Source organism: Ambystoma mexicanum, chromosome 5q (genome assembly GCF_040938575.1).
Source record: "Ambystoma mexicanum isolate Mex_15411 chromosome 5q, UKY_AmexF1_1, whole genome shotgun sequence".
Taxonomy (NCBI): Eukaryota; Metazoa; Chordata; class Amphibia; order Caudata; family Ambystomatidae; genus Ambystoma; species Ambystoma mexicanum.
This window is the reverse complement of record NC_090933.1, coordinates 1,349,345,328-1,349,366,706: the sequence shown is the minus strand read 5'-3', so window position 1 is coordinate 1,349,366,706 and position 21,379 is coordinate 1,349,345,328. Positions and strand designations below refer to the sequence as shown.

The window sequence follows — 21,379 nt, the reverse complement described above, 5'->3', positions numbered from 1 at the left end:
ACCCAGGGCTTTCTGTATGTTAAAACACCATACCTTGATTTTTACGCAGTTATCAGGTACTGGGATAGGGTTCTCCAGTTCCTTTAGGATTGTAAAGAGCTCCTTAGTTTCTGATTTGGCTTGCATTATTCTGGTGTCAAAGCTTTCTCTTTTAGCTCGCTTGATTTCAGATTTGTATTTTGTAGATATGTCAGTAAGGGTAGCTTTATTTGCTTCTGAGGAGGCTAGTCTCCAGGAGGATTTGCACTTGTGTTTTCCTAGCCTTATTGATTTCAAATAGGGATTGCTGTTTCTCATTTTTAGCAGGGCAATATTGTCAAGGGCATTGCCATAATTGTGTTGAATTCGTTGACCAGCGATGAGGGATCAATATTGTCGGGCAGTGAGTTCAGGGTATGTAAAATTAGCGGTAATAACCTGTCTGTGGATATGGTTTATTTGTTCCTTGTTAGCGTTGGAGGTGCTATACTGTTCTGTTGGGGTTGGAGGATTTTAACATCTATAGAGAAGGTTATAAGAGCGTGGTCTGTCCAAGCTTGTGGACTGATGGAGGTAATAATTGTGTTGAATGTATGGTCAGCCACCCGGTCAAGTGTTCAGCCTTTCTCATGGGTAGGCTGTGTCACTCTTTGGGTATAGCCAAGCCCTGATAGGACATTGGCAATGTTTGTGGCTTGTGTGTCTTTGGGATCATTGAAGCCCAGGTTCAGGTATCCTAATAGTAAGGCTTGAGATGTATTTTTTAAATGATCTGAGAGCATCATAGAGATGTCCTCTTTGAATGAACCAATGCGTCCTGGTGGCCTATAGATAAGGTGTATTTTAATGGTTTGTGAGTTGGAAGTTAGAAGCTTGACCGCTAGGGACTCACAGGATTTGGTGTGCAGGGGTGTTTCTATTCTGATTGACAAATCAGTTTTGGCAATGAGTGCTAGGCCTCCTCCACGGGAATTAGTTCTGTCTTCCCGGAAAATTGTATAATTGGTGGGCACAGCGAGCATTAGGGCTGGGCCAGCTGCTTTGTGTAACCAAGATTCGGTAATGGCTAAGAAGTCATAGTTACCTATTTCTATAATGTTGGCAATTTCTGTGGCATGGGCTATTAATGACCTTGCCTTAATAAGTGCTTCTTTAAGGGTGGGGCTAGCTAAGGCAGATCTATTGTGTTTGGATAGGCTGGTGTGTCGTTTGTAGTGTTTGTCTGTTTTATCTTTGTAGTTGGTAGTAGTATTTACACAGGAGTAGTTTAGTTTAGCAGTATCCTTGTGATGATTCCTATTATGAGCACTGGTAGTAAGGTATCTAGCAGGCAGTTCGTATATCTTCGGTAATCTCGAGCGTAGCTTAGAGTTCCTTTGTGTGAGGTCACATGGAATGTTAGTTATAATAAGTTTAGGAGTAAGTTCCTTTCCTAAGGTCTGTTCCGTGCTTAGGGAGATCACGTCCAGTCTAAGAGAACATTTGGGGATTCCAGTAGGCATATCTGGGGGGAGGGGGGTGTTGATAGGAGACATTATCAATCTAAGGGCAGTCAGGTGAAGGAAGATAATAAACATTGTAAACATGGACCACATGAGTAATTCAGGCATGTACGCTGGTACAAATTAGGTTACGTCAATGGGCGGATCAAACTAAACAGAAACATGAACAGTGCATAGGTACCTGCAATTGAGTTAAAGGATCTCTAGGGTAGCAGGGTATAGTTATCATAAAATTAACATTGTAGTAACGCTAGATAATGTAGGTAAAGGCTGGCAGTATTAATGAGTCAGATATAACTATAGGCTATAGTATTGATAATAAACAAAGGCGATTTGTATATGCAGGCATTCAATAAAAGTGGATAGACAACAGGTTATGGATGTCATACATGTGCTAATCGTATAGGCATTGTGGGGAACACATTTTCACACACTAATGTACAAAAGCTAAGCGTGGTGGTCACAGTGACCAATGAATGTGCTAAATTAGACAAAGAGAGGCAATTTGTTATCAATGTCCATAAAACAGAGAGTGAAAATGTAGTAGCAAGATAATAGTCGGTAGTCTATATGGGATTTACGTGATAATGTTTGTGGTTATCTATGCTGTGGCGAGCATGGACTGGACTCTCCTAAGTAGTATCTGCAAGGCAGTTAAAGTGCAAAGAGAATCATGGCACTTGGCTCCTGTGGCGCTCTGTCAGCTCCGTCAGCACAGGCCTTCTTTCCTAGGCCTTACTTCATAGGCCGGCTAGTAGCCTGCCGGCTTTTGGGGAAATTAATAAACAATGCGTGATCACTCCTCATTCTGCCTTCTGCAAGGGGTCGTTCCTCATTCTGGCTTCTTCAAGGGACCGCTCCTAATTCTGGCTTCTGCAAGGGATCGCTCCTCATTCTGGCTTCTGCAAGGGATCGCTCCTCATTCTGCCTTCTGCAAGGGATCGCTCCTCATTCCGGATTCTGCAAGGGATCGCTCCTCATTCTGGCTTCTTCAAGGGACCGCTCCTAATTCTGGCTTCTGCAAGGGGTCGTTCCTCATTCTGGCTTCTTCAAGGGACCGCTCCTAATTCTGGCTTCTGCAAGGGATCGCTCCTCATTCTGGCTTCTGCAAGGGATCGCTCCTCATTCTGCCTTCTGCAAGGGATCGCTCCTCATTCCGGCTTCTGCAAGGGATCGCTCCTCATTCCGGCTTCTGCAAGGGATCGCTCCTCATTCTGGCTTCTGCAAGGAATCGCTCCTAATTCTGCCTTCTGCAAGGAATCACTCCTCATTCTGGCTTCTGCCAGGGATCGCTCCTCATTCCGGCTTCTGCTCTGGACTTGGCCATGTCCATCTAGTACAGAAACCTCAGCCTTAGGCTTTCTGTAAAGGCCCCCCCCACACGGGTGTCTTGTTCAGAATCGCTTGAGGGAAAATATGTGCTCCTCCAAAAAAGTGCGGCCCTTTGGCTGTTTTGTGGATTTCTCAGCAGCTTGCTCTGTGACAACATCCCGGAGCACTTATAAAAGTACACATTTGACTTGGTGGCGAACAGGAGGCATTGTGTGATGTTTAAACGTATTGATGTTCAAGAACAGCTGGCATATGCCAATCTTGTGCTGTCTGTGCAGTACGGGTGGAGAGTCTGCAAAGCCCGCACTATATGGCTGTAAAATGTTTATTGTAGAATAGATGCTTTTCATGTTCCCAAGTTGGATCCCATTTATCTGCATGGGGGAAAGGCGTTCAGCCAATCAGGTGAGCAGGAGAGAACACACTGTGCACTGCACGCTTTACCAGCCACCTGAGGCTCTTCCCTCTGTGACGCCGGCTTCATTGTGGGGGCCAACAGCTGCACCCTAAGTCTTCAGAACTATTCCATACAATAGAGGTCATCATTTTCCCCAAGAATTTCATTTGAGGGAGGTTCAGCATTTCACAACACAGAATCACATGTGTAACAGATTCCTCTGATTAATTGCTATTACAAATCTACATGTTTTCATGGGAGTCACACCGCGTCTAAGGAGAACCTGCGGAATCCTAACAAAATAGCTCTTTAATAGAGATTGGGGAATAGAGTTAAGTAGGTCGCAATGGCCCCTCTTCTTTTATGTTCATGAGCGAAGTGGCTCATGGATGGATATTTGTGGAAGCTTTCTGTTGTCTGAACCCAATCTTAGTCATAAACATCATTTGTGATTGAAACAGGGTCTTGAAGCAAGATAATCAAATTAAACCCATGTAAAATACTTTCACGTGACCTTTGGCCATTCACAGCATAAGATTAGCATCCCCCGGGTGAAGACTCCAGATCCCTGTAGAGCTGCATTTCCTCACACAGGGAATCCGGTTTTGGAGCCAATACATTTCAATACAAGTTTAATAATCTCCAACGAACAGGCCCACTCAGAGAAACTAAACCCAGCTCAAATCTTCCCTGTGAGTGGCACAGTGCCCAGAATGTTCAAGATACGTCACCATATGTATATAAGCTTCAATTAAGTCCAAGCATTTAAGAGATGATTCAAAAACAAAATCCAAACCATACATTAATTTGGGGTCCACTTTCCCCTCATAGTAATTAATTGCAGCCTTAATCGAAAAACGTCTTCATTTGCGATCAATCCTGACCAGTGGATTTTTTAGGGCCCGGGTCTTTTGAGTCATATTTGGCAATTATTATTCGGCTGGTTCTCACGATCATTCTTTTACATGTGACTGATATTGCGCCTTGAATCCCACTACTTGTGCTGCAGCCACACCTGTTTAGTAGGGTCAGGATGCCTTTGCGCGTCTACACCCTTCTGTTTCCACCAGCAGAATAACTTGCCTCATGTTTTAATCTTCCAATGGACCTGGGCCTGTGCTAGTTGCAGATGGGAGCATTGCCTGCAGCTGACATACGATGGGCTGTACATAACATGTGATTGCATTGCGTAGGCATGTCATTATTTTACATCGGTTTTGGGAAGCGTGATTCTGCCATTTACACTCGTGGTTAGTCCGACAGGCCTCTCGTGTGATCGCAGAATCCTGACATGTGGTGGACAGCCATGCTTTATGTCTGAGGCTAGAAGGGGAGATCCCGGCTCAGGAAAACATATCGAGCCTTTCAATCACCTTTCAGTCTGAGTTTGGGAGCATGTGGCCCTTTCTGGAACGAGATTGAAAAGTATATGTGTGTGATGGATCTTGTGTGTGTCTGTATCGGAATGTTTGTGTGTGTGCGTCTGCATATGCGCATTATGGAATGTGTGTGTGAGTTTGTGTTGCAATGTGTATGCATCTGTGTGTGTGTGTGTGTGTATGTGTGTCTGTGTGAGCTGGAATGTGTGTGTGGTGGAATGTGTATTTGTGTGTGTGTGTGTGTGTGTATCAGTTTGCGTTGGAATGTGCATGTGGATGTGCTCCGGCTAGACCCGTGGGCCAAATTTCCATGTCCCGCTTATCTGTTTGCCTGACTGCCCTGCTTTAAATTGGCACAGGTTAAAAGTTCTGAGTCAAAGAACCCACCTGGTTGCAATGATTGGCTGTTTGCTTCTCGTCCTTATGATTGGAAGCGGAAGCTGAATAGCAGCTTCAACTTCCAATCATAAGGGTTAACAGAAGCAGCCAATTATTGGGTGCTTTGTAGAAGTATAGTCAGCATTGACTGACTTACCAGGGACTTCAAGCACTTACCTGACTTGGAGCCTGATCCAATTCCTCTTCAGCGGTTGAGCCTCGAAGTAGTCACGCCATATTGGAGCGCTGTGGCCTGCCCTGCCGTGTTGATTGTGGATTTGTTAATCCATTTAACGGACGGTGGTTGCAAGGATTGTGACCACCCTCCGTTAAATGGATTATCAAATGTTTTGTAAATCCATTTAACGGACGGTGCTTGCAAGAAAACTGCTTGTGGGAACCGTCCGTTAAATGGATTATTTACAAAAGTTTTGTAAATCCAAAAATAAGAAGTAAGAAAGGTAAATTTGAAAGTCTGGGATCTGATGGAGTGAAGAAATTCAGTAAGAGAGGGAGCAAGATTAAGATGTTGCCTTCTGTTTTACAGATGCCAATCCCTACTTGGAAAACCAAGCAATAGACTTTTTATGCACTACACTGACAGTGGATGATTTCAGTGCCAGTGAGAACAGGAATGAGGTGCTGAATTCTGGGAAAAGGAGGCAATTCCCTAACCATCAAAAAGCGAGAATGATAATTTGATGTACTGTATTCTAGTGGAACAAGATGTTATCCCTAACCATCAAAAAGCGAGAATGATAATTTGATACACTGTACTCTAGTGGAACAAGATGTTATCCCTAACCATCAAAAAGCGAGAATGATAATTTGATACACTTTACTCTAGTGGAACAATATGTTATCCCTAACCATCAAAAAAGTGAGAATGATAATTTGATGTACTGTACTCTAGTGCAACAAGATGTTATCCCTAACCGTCAAAAAAGCGAGAATGATAATTTGATATCCTGTACTCTAGTGGAACAAGATGTTATCCCTAACCATCAAAAAAGTGAGAATGATAATTTGCTGTACTGTACTCTAGTGGAACAAGATGTTATCCCTAACCATCAAAAAAGCGAGAATGATAATTTGATGTACTGTACTCTAGTGGAACAAGATGTTATCCCTAACCATCAAAAAAGCGAGAATGATAATTGGATATCCTGTACTCTAGTGGAACAAGATGTTATCCCTAATCATCAAAAAAGCGAGAATGATAATTGGATATCCTGTACTCTAGTGGAACAAGATGTTATCCCTAACCATCAAAAAAGCAAGAATGATAATATGATGTACTGTACTCTAGTGGAACAAGATGTTATCCCTAACGATCAAAAAAGCGAGAATGATAATTTGATGTACTGTACTCTAGTGGAACAAGATGTTAAAAAAGCATCTTGGCCATTTTGTAAAATGAAATATTCCAGCCCTAAAAACACTGCACAAAGAACTTGATTTGCCCTTCATTCTGAGTTTTTTGTGACTACAACCTGCTGTTTGGTGACAATAAATGATATCACGCCATCTGTAGCATTTACTTTTGTTTTAATTTTGCGTAAGAAAAATGCGTAAGAAAAAAAAATCGCACATCTTTTTTTCTGAGAACATCACATGCTTGCCATGAAGCTTTTCCTCGCATCGCCCCTTGGGACATGCCAACATCATTCTGAACATGCCCCTTCCCCAAAGGGGGCCCGGGAGGGAGTTCCCCCAAAAACTGTGTCCATTTCCAGCACTGTTGGAATGTGTGTGTGTGTGATTCTGGATGGTTTTGTTAGGTACAGCGTCAGTGTACCTTTTGGTCTAAGGCGGGGGAAAGGAGGGAGATAGACAAAGGGCCTCATTACGACCCTTGCGGAAATGGAAAAATGATGGCGGAAATGCAATACCGCCATCGAACACCGCTCGTTGCGATCATGACCCGTCACCGTAAAGTACGATGCCATTAGCGACACCGCAGTGAACGGCAACGCTAACTGCACCAAGTACGCGCACGCGCGCCTTGCAAAACCGGAATCACCGCCATGGCGCAACGGTACGCGAATTCTGACCCTAGCGGACATGTACTGAACGCCATCAAGCACGTCGTAAAGTACCATTCCGCCATGGCGAGAAATACGGCAACGTGAACCAACCGTAAATGGCCCACTGAGTGCCTGTACTCCACTCCCTGGCCTCATTGCACAACTCCTGGCAGGCGCAATGTACTCACACTATGCAACCAGTGAAATCCACAATTCACCCATGCATGCCAACGTAGAAAAGCATGCAGGGGCTCAAAGCGCCCCGTGAGTGGGCATCCATGTACGGCATGTCACCATAGCCGTACTGACGCAGCACAGGCATGTGAAGGTACAATACATCAAAATGAAAATCAAGAACACATGACACAAAACAACAGTAGTCCCCCATCGCTTGCCACCAGCGCAAGGCAACATCCAAAACAGCATCCTGAGGGGGATTGCACCAGCCCTGTACTCATGCCAGTAAACAAACCAACCATCAGCAGAAGCATGTACCACACAAGTCGGCAGAGTGACTGAGCAGCCAGGCTCATCCCAAGAGGGGCCGATGGGAGCTGCAGGGCACAGATGGCATCAATACAGAAGCTATTCCAATGGACATGACCCCAGTCCCCCTCCAACAAACGCACGCAAACACAGTCACCTGTGACCAGCCACATTCTGAACAACCCATCATTCCACCAATCGACCTGGCTGACAGGCACCAGTCGGCCAAAAGCCAATCCCCCGCCCCTGAACAGCACATCATGTAAACAGACACAATGGCAGCCCCTATCCGTGACCATACTGTGCTACGTAGGCAAACGCGGCCAGTACTGTACCACACAACTCAACTCAGAAGGCGGAACACAATGCAGATCATCTCGCAATACATACCGCCACAAAGCGAAAATCGCCACATCACCTGCAAAGAACAACGCAACACGACAAATATCGGAATACAATTTAAATGCACATCCAAATGACAAAGGCCCCACAGCAATTTGCAAAATACCACCAAAACAACCATCATCACCGAGGGCTGCATCTGCAATAATTGACCGGCTTCCACTTGTGTGACGCCCTGTACCATCATGGCACACAGGGCCTACATCAACGTTCCAAAAGGCAACATGGAAGCGGCAAGAACCGCAGGTCCGTCCCATGAGGCAGGCACTAGTCGAGCTGAAAGGCCGAAATGTTGCACCTAGCCACCAGTACAGCGTAAGGGCATGTGGCCCATTGGCGATCGTCCCATATGATCGAAATGGTGCTCCACTGATTCACCCGAAGCTGCAGGAGTCGAGAGTAAAAACCATCTGGAGGAGTGGCGTAGAGATGGCATCTGCAATAGGGCAGGAGATACCTGTCACCCAAAAGAAACACAAATTAACCGATTGCATTACGGGACTCATGATGCATTACAATCTTCATTCAACACACCAAATCCACACCCATATGCATGCTAGCCCACTCCAAAGGAATATACACACCCCTAAATCAGTATCGAATCATAACGAAACCAATCGAGCTAAATACACCATTGGCAACGTCGGTTACTGTGCATGCGTCCGTCAAGATAGAACCCATGACATGGGATTAGTAACGTGCCTAGACACAAGTGTATGAAGGCGCGTCGAGACAGGGAGGATCCGACAAGGGCAGATAGACGTATGTCCCACTATGGCAGCCTTGCATCACATAACGCAGGGGAAGGGGAGTGAATCAAAAAACCCATGTACATGGCAGACCCTAAACGGAATCATCAGTCCATGCATCCATACATCATTCCCTCATCCCGCAATGAAAACGCATGAATATTCACTCACATAATATGTGAAACTTCCATCGCGTCTGTGCGTAATGCAGTCCGCAAAAACCACTGTGCCCCTGGCCGGATCTGTAGTGTTGTGAAGCAAGATGGATTTGGGAACGTCCTGCCTTATCGTCCACTACGCTATTGCGCATCCCATTCAATTCATATCATTCATTGCCTGCTCGTTATGGGCCATGTCCCAAGGACATTCTACAATAGAACGTTACATTTCCAGCCAGACCTGTGGGCGTATCCTCGCCGCTACTTCAAAACCCAAAATGCTGGCCTTCGAATTCCTCACTTGCAACATTACGTCGAAAAGGCTTCTGTGAACGCTTGCATTCACAATTACATCAATGTAGTGCGGCTGTGTGTCATGATGCTAACTGGCTGCAATCACAAATGGGACGCCACGCCCGTCGGTGAAGTACGTTACTGTGCTGCATGAGGGTCGGCCATCGATCGAGCCCTACATACCACTGACTCTTCACAGGTATGTAAGCGGCTGCAATCATAGCATGTGTAACAATGGGAGCATACCATGAAGATCAGTCAAAGTACATCACACTGCCATCGGGATTAGATACATGATTCCAATCCCAAGATGCCATGCGGCCAAATGCAGCCTTACGTGCGGGACGTGCTCGGCCAGAAGGGATTGCATCTGCCACAGATTCATTCAATCAGCACAGGTGGAGGCCATACAGGCCGACAGCACATATATTGCAGACCCAAACCCCTCCCACAACCACTCCCACTCCAAAATGCTACCGGCAGGACTAGCGATGTTGGGCCTGGGGGACCAGATAGCACTGCAAGTGCTACAACTACAAGAAGACGACGAACAACAACAGGTACAACAACCGGGCGCACAGGGGAGACGGAGGAGAAGGAGGAGGAGGAGGGCAAGGCAGGGTCAGCAAGGCCCACAAGCACTGCCACTACCACCACGCAGGCGGCCCGCAATCCCACGCCTCCGAGCCGATCCGTTCAACCTCACTGCTGAGCAGATCCACACCCTCTACCGTTTGGACCGGGACACCATAATCGCCATTGTGGACATGACACATGCTGACCTCGTGAGCATGATAGATAGCCCAACCGCCATCCCACCCCTACTGAAGGTGGTGTCTGCACTCCACTTCCTGGCCACAGGCACCTACCAGCACACAGTGGGACAGTTGCATGGCATTTCACAGCCACTGTTCTCACGGACACTCTTCCAAGTGCACGATGCCCTCCTGAAGCACGCCGACGACCACATCACACTACCACGCACGTACCAGGAGATTACCAACGCTAAAGTGGGATTCCATGCACTTGGCGGCATCCCGGGTTGCATTGGTGCCATCGACTGCACCCATGTTGAATTGGTTGTCCCACATGCCATGGAGGTCCAGTACCGCAACCGGAAACAATTTCATTCAATCAATGTGCAAATGGTGTGTGACTCCAACAAGATATTTACGCATTGTTGTGCCAGATTTCCAGGATCTACCCATGATTCTATGGTCCTGAGGAACACAAGAATACCACGCTACATGGAGCGACACGCAGGGCACAGATCCTGGCTACTCGGTGAGTCTCATTCCATGCATGACATCGTGGCCCATTTGATGCGTCAATGACCTTGCAGGGGGGGGGGGGGCTACTTAGCACTATCATTCCACTGACACCCTTTATTCGTCTCATACAGGTGATGCCGGGTATCCACTGAAGAGATGGCTCCTTACACCAATCCGGAACCCACAGAACGAGCATGAGGAGGACTACAACCATGCCCACTCACGTACCCGTGTGGTCATTGAACAGGCATTCGGCCTACTGAAGGCTCGTTTCCGCAGCCTCAGCAGGTCTGGCGGGGCACTCATGTACAGCCATGAGAAGGTTTCTAAGATGGTCATGGCATGTGTCATGCTGCACAACATGTGCATACGTAGGAATGTGCCCATGCCCCCTGACGCTGTACTGCATGCACCTGAAGATGATGATGATGAGGGTGGGGATGTGGAGGCACCTCAAGGAGTCCATGAGGCACAGGATGCACGTGCAATCCGACAGAGCATCATAGATGCATGCTTCTAGCAACCACGCATGGTGCCTATTACACGGAAAGGGGACCTGTGGCACTGTGTGTGTGTAGTACAGGCACATTGTGGACTGTACGCCTATGAAGGCCTCGTACGCAAATATCAATGTCCACACATGTCATTGGATGATTATGAGATGCTGTATTGTTAATGTGATTTGATTTATACACCCTATGGACCCGCCACCCAGTGAAGCCCAACACACCCCCTCCACCCTACTACCTCACCCCCCAACACCAGTGTCCAAATATGCATGCTGTCCGTGGTTGGACGCTATTGCAAGCCCCCTCTACGGGTATCAGGGGCACCCCTGCCCGTGGAGCGCAGGTTCCTGCCAGATCTGCGTTGGGGGCTGCCCTGGACGGAACTTGCCACGGATGATGTCTCTGCCTGCTCGCGTCCATGCATGTCTCTGAGGGTTTGTGAGAGCTCCGAGAGCACACGGCGCACAGCAGCAAGTTCAGCACAAACGTCTTTGGACGTCGCATGCAGTTCCCCCCTCAGGCTCTCGGTGCTTTTCTCCATTTGTGCTCTCAGGCTCTCGGTGCTTTTCTCCATTTGTGCTCTCAGGCTCTCGGTGCTTTTCTCCATTTGTGCTCTCAGGCTCTCGGTGCTTCTCTCCATTTCTCCCCTGAGGCTCTCACTACTTTTCTCTATTTGTGCCCTGAGTGTCTCGGTGGATGTTTCCATGGCTGCCCTGGAACCCCCGCATTCATTTGCATGGTCCTTGAGTAGCGTGGACACTTCCTGCTGTTGCTCGATCAGCAGGTCGAGGGACTGTTGCCTCTGCTGGGCCATGGACATTTGCGGTGGTGTGACAGGGGGGCTGCTCAACACATGTTGCCTTGGCACAGGACTTGTGGGGGTTGGCCAGTCGTCGTCTTCAGGGTGCCCCTGCGTGGTTTCGTCATGGTGTAGGGGATGGAACATGCAGGGGGATTGGGAAAGGTCATGGATGGTACCTACGTCGCCAGCACTGTTTTCCGTGTCGGAGCATGCTGGCATGACAGCTGTGTCACCTATGGTGCTGCTACCACCAGAGGCAGTGCCATCAGATACGTTCTTTGGGGGGACCTGTGGTGCTGGGGTTGTGGACTTGCTGGCTGCTGGGGTGCCTGTTGCAGTCCCCTCCAGTGTGCTGCCACTTGATTCCTGCTGCTGCCGTGTCTTGATCCTTGCACCTGAGGTGGAGGCTCTTGGGACGTTGGTCCTGGCCCTCTTTGCAGGCGTGCTGGTAGGGGTGTCCTGCAGCTCGTCGTTGGTATCGGACCCTGTGGTGGAGTAAAGAGGGGCGAGCGTTAGTTATGGGTCTGTCGGATTTGGAATGGCAACGTATCAAATGCATTGGGGTGGTACATGAGGCTGATTTGGGACTGGGCCTTGGAGGTGGTCTCATTTTCGTGTGGATTGAGGATGCATTCATTTGGCTGCCTGCAGTTAGGGGGTGCATGCTGCACATGTAGGGGTTGTTTATGGCTTCTTGATTGATTTGTTTGTTCATTCTGACTTTTAGAGGGCGCTGTCAGGGCAAAGTATGTATTGCACTATGGGGTCACATGGTACTGCACATGTTCGTGGTTTGTGGATTTCGCATTGTTTCTCTTGGCCAACCTACCTGATTCTCCGGATGTCGGCACTCCTTTCTCCATCCCTCCGACTCCCTCTATGCTCTCCATTCCTATGGTGGAGGCGCAGATTTCCTCCCAGGGGGTCAACTTGATGGGCGACTCTGAACCCCCCCCGGTAGCTGTGGCGATGTTCCTGTTCGCAGAAAGTATGCTGCGTACGCGGATCCGCAGGTCGTCCCACCGCTTGCGGCATTGCTGTGGCGTGCGGGGTGTTGTCCCCACCGCACTTACGCGCTGTGCCACCAGGGCCCATATGGCCTTCTTGTTGGCAAGGGCCGTCCTGGTCATTTGACTGGAGAAGACGACGGCGGCATTTTCCTGGAGGGTCTCGGTGAGCACGGTCAGTTCCTCTCGGGAGAAGTGTACCTGCCGCTTGCGGTCACACGCTTTCTTGGCTACCTTTCCCATATTTATTTTTTTAACTGGGGTTGCTAACGGGTTGGGATGTGTGTCAGGGTCGGATTTTTAATGGTTGTGTTGGGATTCGGATTTTATAGTTGTGCGGCGTGCTGTTTCCCGTTCCGGCCACATGCTTTTACTTCCGTTTCCGTATATTTACGGTGGCCGTAATTTGCGGTGCCCGCTCGTTACGGTGACCGCTCATTACGGTGACCGCTAAGATGGGTGGCGGTATTGCACCTGGTGCAGCGTACGGCGGCGGTAAGGGCCGTTTTGGGGTCATTTCCGCCATCGCAGCCTTTCGGATTCCGCCATGGCGTAATGCTCGTGCCCGATGGGTCGTGATTAGCCGCACTTTGCTCCTTCGTGCAATGGCGGAAACGCTATTTACGCTGTTGCGGTCCGGTCAGTCACTTTCCGCCAGGGTCGTAATGAGGCCCAAAGTATCTACAAATAAGGGAGAAAGGGGGAGTGAGAGATAATAGGGAGGAAGATTTGGGAAATAGACAAGACAGAGACTGGGTTGAATTGAGAGAGAGTCGGGTAAGGAGGAGAGGGTGAGGAGGAGGGTAGAGAAAAGCAGAGGCTGTTTGAGGAGGAAGAGAGAGTGGTTGAATGGGGGGATGAGCAAAGGGTGCATGTGAAGGATAAAGGTTGGAATGATAGAGGGTTGGTGTGTGGAATGAAATAGAGGGGAGGATGGATAGATGGGAGGTGCTTAAGTAGGTGGAGATGAATGACAGATGTTTGCTTGAACCAATGAGCCCGATTGAAGATAGGCGAACGACTGGGGGTGGGTTGGGGTATGTTAGTGTTGTGGGAATGCCATGTTGTAGATCAGTGGGTGTCTAGGTGGGGGTGCACAACAGAAGGTTGGTTGGTGGGAATGAGAGATCATATGTATGTGTGGGGGAACAGAGGATGGATGGTGGCTTAGGTATGACAGAGGGTGGGTCGTGGGTGTCTGTTATTGGGCAGAAGACTCTGAATGTGGTATTAGTTGCAGCCACTTGATTTTGCCCATGTTTGCTATTATCATCCTCTGCAGTGGGATAACGTGTCTTTGTTGTGTTCTCTTTCTTGTGGTAGAGGAAGCGTTCCAGTCACCCCTGCTTCTTCCTAGCCCCCCACATGTCCGGAGGAATACCACCCCCTAGATGGAACCTCCAAGAAGAAACACCTGATGCATGACTGGATTCTGATTTCCTGAGCCTAGAAAGACCTCGCCTTACTCAGTGATACAATGAATAATGGCGCATAAAGTTTGGCTGTATATTATTTGGTAAATCAATCAATGTATATAAGTAAAGACGGCCTGTTATTAAGATATTAAATAATCACAGACTTCCTCTTATTCTACCGGCTTTGTATATAAAGATTGGTAAGTGATTTATGTCATTCAATGACTGTTAAATAAAAACACGTAATACGTTTCCCTGTGTATATCTCCTGTTCTAAATCAAGAATTCCTGCAATACATTAGTGGTGACATTCTGTACCTCAATGCAAGGGTGCAAGGGGGGTATCATATCACATCAACAGAATTAGAGCTATGAATTAAGGTTTGCAGCCATCCACTGGTCCTTTCTAAAGGTATTTAGCTTGATTACTTCATACACCCGCAAGAAGTGGAGGCTCCAACACCAAATATCACTTTATCTGCAGGGCCTCTTAGATGCACCCACGGAAGGAGTGGAGTCCGGCAGCCTTGGGATTTCTTAATCCTCTAACCCTGTCAGTTACTCACCTGCAGAAATTATAGTCTACAAACACTAAACTGTGTATATTTTTCTGTAAAGTTTGAAAAGAGACATTTTATGTAGTCATTCATATACAAGTATGAGTGAGTTTCTATAGGCTCCATTACAGGTAAGTGCATGACAAACTATTGTTTTTTTCCATAGGTCTTTTCTTTAAATTAAAACAAATTGTACAAAATCTCAATACTGAAGTATAACTACTAAAACAGTACATAAACCCATTAGTATCTTACATCAAAAGGTAACTCTAAAGCAAGTGTCAGATATTCTTTAATTCTCTGAAGGCGGCAAAGAAAAAAATGAGAAAAAGGCACTGATGAGTAAGGGTACATTTCACCCACCATAGATCTCAAACTAACAATAGTATCATTTAGAATGTACATGTCATGAGGGGTGTATAGTACATAGGACTTGTCTGCATTGGAATTAACCATATAGACCCAGGAAAGGACCCCAGATCTCATGAAACTTAAAGGTTGAATGGGTCAGTAAATCCTTGATCCAGTCATCTATGCACAAGCAATTTCCAGGCACGTAGGATACATCCAAGCTTCATCAGAATGATTTAAATCCTGTAGTGGGTTGTCATCACCTAGAATGAATAGGGAAGCATTCAATGATACATTAGCTACCAATACCAAATCCAGCCTCTCGGACACCCCCTTCCAGAACTCTTTACTCTTACAACACCACCAGATCACGTCTCTCAGATATCCTAATTTAGTTTACATTTCCAACATGTGTCATTGTCCCTGAGATGTCTTTCATGCTTCCGTTCCTGTGTCCAGTATGTTGTGCATAAAGCTCAATCTGAGAGGCTATCAAGCACCAATCCATAGCTGATAGTCGTATGTTGTTGCAACACCTTTTCCGGCATCCAGGACTGAGGCTTTCCCCCAATTTTCTAGCCCAAATCATTAGAAGATCTGTATCTTCCTTACCAGTGGCCGCTGACATCCTGTAAAATGAAGCCGCTGGATGGACAGCGGTCACACAAAGTTCCATTTGTTGCCAAGAATCATTCCGGTGAAACGGATTGGGTGTCTGACCAATTTATTCTACCAAAATTCCTCTTAATTGACCGTATTCTGTGTTGGTGCAGTCCTGCCAGTCGTGTTGTTCACATAATTAGGCATAAGGGATCTGTCTATCACCTTCAAGTCAATCTTTCAAATAACGATTCCACCCAAGTACCAATTCAGCTAAAATATACTTTTTCCATTAATTGTAAAGATGGGGTTATGCCGTATCAACGCTTCTGGGACTACGTGGGGTCAGAGCCTATTCTATGCAATATCACACACCAGCAATTATGTAAGAATTCTATGAGGGAGTTTCTGTTTCGAATGTTCTTATACTCATGGTTATCAATGCCTTGGGTTATGTACTTCGTTTCGATTCGGCTTCTACCCAGAGGCCGGTTTCAGATCTTGTCATCCTGTGTGTATGCCTCATAGAAAATGCCAAGTGATATTTGAAATGTTCGGTACGTTCATGCCTCCCAATCACATTGGTTGTTGTAGCTTCCAAAGTTTTAATGTAGCTGGTTTACCATCCAACAAGAATCTTTTCATTAAGGCATCTATTTCTTTGAAAAGATTTTTCATCATTGACCTATGGACCATCTATCTAAGTCTGTTTTGATCTTGGATTACAGTTCGGAAAAATATATTTACATCAGTTCATTCACCTCTGAGGAGATCCAAATTCCAAGGTATTTCATCTTAGTGGGACACCATGTAAAGTTCAATTGATCAAACGTGTTTCATTCAGAAGGAAGAGACAGGCAAAATCTTGCATTCACTCAAATTTACTTTATAACCTGAGATTTTGGAGAAAGCTTCAATCATATCCATTAGAGAAGCAATATTTGATTCAGAATCTTGCAAAACTTCCTAAAGGTCATCCCTGCATAGCGAGAACTTGCTCAAATGCCCTCCATATCTATCTTCTCGAATGTCGTTGCTATTCCTCAGCAAGATAACCAGGGCTCCATAGCAACAATAAACAACAGAGAAAGTGGACGGCCTTATCTGGTCCCCCCGTGAAGCTCACATTTTTATGATAAAGAGCCGTTGGTGAGGACAATGGTAGTAGGATCCACAGAAATTAATTTCACCCACCGTATGAAATCTAGTCTAAATACTGTTGTCTTCCCACTCAATCCTATCGAAGGCCTTTTTGGCATTGAGGGAGACCACTGGATCTGCACACCAACATACTTGTTCTAATGTTAGCAGTAATTTTCTCATCTGCTACAATCCTCCCAGGGATAAAGCTAACATGATTACAAGAATCAGTAGTGCTGTCACCTTTTCTAGCCTCTTCACAAGGATTTTAGCCATAATCTTGCAGTCTGTGTTAATCAGACTGATAGGTCCGTAATTAGCGCAATGTGATGGTGACTTGTATTTCTTCAATAAGACGGTAAATAATGCATGTTTCAGAGAGGTTGTCAAGGATTCAGCAAATAGATCATGGGGGAGTTTCACGGCAGAGTCAGGTAGGATATGGTAGAATTTACCTGGTAATCCACCCATAGCCGGAGCTTTATTTGTGTTCAGGTTGAACATGGCTGAGTGGATTTCTTCTGTTGAGATTGTATGGGACCGAGGGGCCCCCCCTCGCATCGTACGCTCCTCAGTACAAAGCTTGGACCACGTGCCTCCAGTAGTGGGTCCGCCCCCTGCCTTTATGTAATGTTAACCTAGGTTGACATCTGCATAGATGGGACCACTGAGAGGAACGGGGCATCCATCTTTTGTGCCCCCTTTCGGACTCCATCTTGGTAACTAGGCCTCACTACGATAGTACAACAAGGCTCATCTCTCCTTCGCTCGCAGCAACCAAGGGCACAGGCACACGAGACGCGCAGGCACATGGCCCCCACCCTTTTTCCTCCGCCACAGAGGAGAAGCTCCGCGATCCCATTCTCACGCTGAAGCTGAAGATATTTGCAACAATTAACAAACACGATACAAGTAACCTTCCTATGAGATCACTGCCCTGTCGGCCTGAGAACCAGCATGAGCTAAGCACTTTTGCTCTTTCGTCTCCATAAATGTACCCTGCCCTGCACCCCCGCCTGGGGTAAACTTATTGCCGTCCCGACCCTGTGTCCCTGCAAAGTATTCCTTTAATGTGCCAGACCCTCGCATGCGCTGCGAAGCCCACCCAGCACACCCACTACTAACCTTAGAACTTTACCGCAGTATATATTTTTTATACTAACAAAAAGTCCAAAGCTTGAGATTTGTGTGCAACACAGCCTAACTCTTTAATAAATACATAATAAAGGTCACGTCCTCCAATTAAAGCCATGAATGACCCAAGTGTACTGACAATAAGATTCCATGTGTAACTTTTTTAGAAATGTGACAATAGCATAAACATGTTTATATATTTTGTTATTTAGAACTATGAACATGCAACATATTAGCTTAGGTAGTGACCACAGCTTCAACTTGACCAAGGCTTGACCCGCGTGGAGCACAAGATGTCTGACGTCCATCATCTCATTAGCCGATCAGCCAACCAGAAGAAAGAGATGCCACCCACACCTACAGCGCCACACCGCCTGGCCAATCGGGTCCACTTAGAGTTTTTTGTTAGATGTCTCTTGAATGCTATAAAATGTATGTTGATTATTATTAAAGAGAGAGTGCTTTTGGAGTATTTCTGAGCTTAGAAATAAATCCTACCTTGAACTCTCGCAGCTGGTTCTCTGTGCCTCATTCCCCGACAGGGGTTTTGCTGATTGCTTTATTTTTTATACACGTTACTAAGTCGGGGTAGGCACTAACAAGATGCAGTCTGGTCTGTTAGAGTGGGAAGGCCAGCCCGAGATAGATGGGTTATTATACCTTCAGCATTGCATTTGATTCAGGTTGCTAGTGTTTCAACAGGACATACATGGAGATTAACAGGCACAGTATTTAGATACAAGTTTTAGTTGAATGTTGGCGTCTATTGCCGAAGAGCCAGTTGTTCACTTTAGTTCTAAAGGTCCAGAACGCTAGTTCAATTCTAAGGGTAGGGGGTAGGGCATTCCACTGATTGGTGGCTAAGACAGGGAAGCTTTCTCCAGCAGCTCTTTTTAGATTGAACCTTGAGATGGTAAGGCAGTGCGAATATGGGGCTCTAGTGGATCTGGCGGATTGGTGTTTGATTAATCTATCTGCTAGGTACTTGGGGGCAGAGTTTGTCAGGCATTTGTGGCTAATGACAAGTGTACAAAGGGAGCATCTAACCCATGCTGGGAGCCAGTGGGCCTCCTGTCTGAAGCTGGTAATGTGGGTAGATCTAGGGATGCTTCGCATTGCATTTGATCTCTGAGCTATATAGTTTCTCATAAAATTTCCAAAATCCGTTGTCGATTCCTTTTGGTATCATTGACATGTTATCCAAGTTATCTTTAACTGACGTAATGACCCTCTCCCTCTCTGGAATCGTTAATCTGTGAAGCCGTCCTCCTCTTTCTCCTTGTTCAAAGTAGTTTACCCTACACCTGAACATGACATATTCCACTTTGTCTGATAACATTTTGTTCTTTTCATATTGTTTCTTTTTTTAGGTGTGATGATGCACCAAAGTGTAATTTGGAACTGGTGATATAGAAGTGAGAATAGAAAAGCGTGTAAAGTCAAGAGTTACTACCCACCACCCATTCTATCAGTGTATCATTAGGGATTAGCATTTTCATTTTATCATCAGAATAACATATTGCATCAATTTGACCAATTACACCCCACCCATTTAAGAGATAAAATATACTGAGGTATGTGTGTTGCGGATCAAAATCATTTTATCACAGAACAGTTATGTAGACGGCCGTTGTGGGCATTCAATTAATCACCAGGTGGGTCACACATGACAGTCACAGAGTAACGATTCAAACAATCCCATGAAATCATTTACCATTGACTGCATTAGCAACAGCAGGATATTATAGTAACCAGGCCATACCTGAAATAGTGACATTATATTATAGAATTAAAGGGACACAATGGTCACACCAAATAATCTCCTGTGATTTGCAGTTATATTTGGGTGGTCGATAAAAGTCCCAATGAGAAAGAGGGGTTTACGTTGTCTGCACCATATTGCTGACAAGGGGAACATTGATATTCAGGCGATGTTGCAATTTTATATGTATTTAGTGTAGTCAAAGAGAAAGGGATATGTGTTACTTTTAGTATTACTTTTTTTAAAGTTGATACATTTTAGATTGCTTGCAGCAAGATAACTGTCAAATTTGTTGATGAAATATAAAAGCGATAAAGGTATGGTGTGCCACATAGCTCCTAGAAGTTGAGCAGCGAGGAGCTTCAAATGCGCATTCAGGAAAGGAGATTTGCAATGAAGAAACCACTGTAAAGAGGACTCTGTAATTCTACGCATGCATGCACAAGCATACATACATGGAGGTCTTAAGGGGCATATGTTTGGGACATTTGGGGGACATGAGGAGTGTACACATCTGTGTGCTCTTGCATAGTTTGGACAGGACCTGCAGCCAGGGCTTGCTAGGTGAACCCTGTGTGACTGGGAAAACTGGTTTGGCAAGGTTAAAGGTTGAGGAAGGGCAGCAGTAGCTGCGATTTCATCAGATGGTGAGCTTGGGGCAGGCTCAGCTTTTTCCGATTTAGCACTATTGTGGAAAGGGGATGCAATCTTTTTAAGTACATGTGAGCTTGTTATTCATTATCCAGGGAAGTCCAGCCATCTGTTTGGGACCGAGTTATAAACCTGAGGTGAATGGACACCTAAGAGCAGAGTTGACAAATACATTTTGGGTTTCAATCAGCTTCTCAGGATGTGCCCAGAGGCCATGGGTGCTGAATTGGTAGTCATGTAGATTAGAGTGTAACAAGGATGCCAGTAAGTCTGGGTTGGTATGATATTCATTGCCAGTGCAAAGGGAACTTGATATTTTTCCCCTCTGCCTATCGCTGAAGTCCTTGCAAAGACCATCTGGATCATGTCAGGGGCCAGAGGTTGCAGGCCAGCTGAAACTTGTAATGAATTATATTTGTGTGTGAATGTGTGACTATGTGATGACATCATGACCTACCACGGAATACTCCAGGAAAGTGGTGTGCTGTGAATATGAGCTGATGTAAATATATGTTTAAAGGGGATGGTAGTCAAATAAATGTGACCAGTGAGAATGTGGGAATTGGAGAAGATTGGATTTATTTTGTATAGGCTTGACCAATCACGTGTGAGGGGATGACTTTGTAATACAATAAGTGGGAGTGTTTTAACTGTTGCAAAATGTATAAAATGTGTAAACTTGTGTGGTTCGAGGACACTGGAGTTATGACTCACAGCATCATCTAGCTCCTCCTGGCCATTTGTACAATAAACTTGCTTTATGGACAAACTTGCATTCACTTCTTAAGTGGTGGGCCTACTTTGGTTTAAGGTGAACAGAGGCCCATCTACACATTGGGTGTCCCAGGGTGGGCCCCAGGCATTCCTAGATGTTGAGGGTTTCCTGTTTGCAGAGCTCAGCTTCAACGCTTCTCTGTGGGGACCAGTCTTCCATGCACAGTAAAAGGAGAGGTCCAGAGGCGCCATATTCATTAGAGGCTTATCTGATCCCCAGAGGCGTGGTGCCATGGTCCAGCTGTGCAGAGCAAATTGAAGGAGCACCACTTCACAGCGCTTCAGGGATCATTTCCTCATGAGTGCACTATTGGCTGGTAAAG

At 46.1% G+C, this 21,379-nt stretch overlaps 1 protein-coding gene across 3 annotated transcripts in view; it reads left to right on the top strand.

The window, feature by feature from the left end:
- Nucleotides 1-14,339, top strand: part of LOC138498132 (lymphocyte antigen 6E-like) — a 1,052,795-nt gene extending 1,038,456 nt beyond the window's left edge. For 2 of the 3 annotated variants that reach the window (XM_069622002.1, XM_069622004.1), the window contains exon 4: nucleotides 13,996-14,339. The gene's annotated coding sequence lies outside the window, so the exon portion shown is untranslated. Of the gene's footprint in view, nucleotides 1-5,514; nucleotides 6,495-13,995 lie in introns of those variants that run through there. The other variant, XM_069622003.1, reaches the window with a different exon arrangement.
- Nucleotides 14,340-21,379: the final 7,040 nt, after the last annotated feature.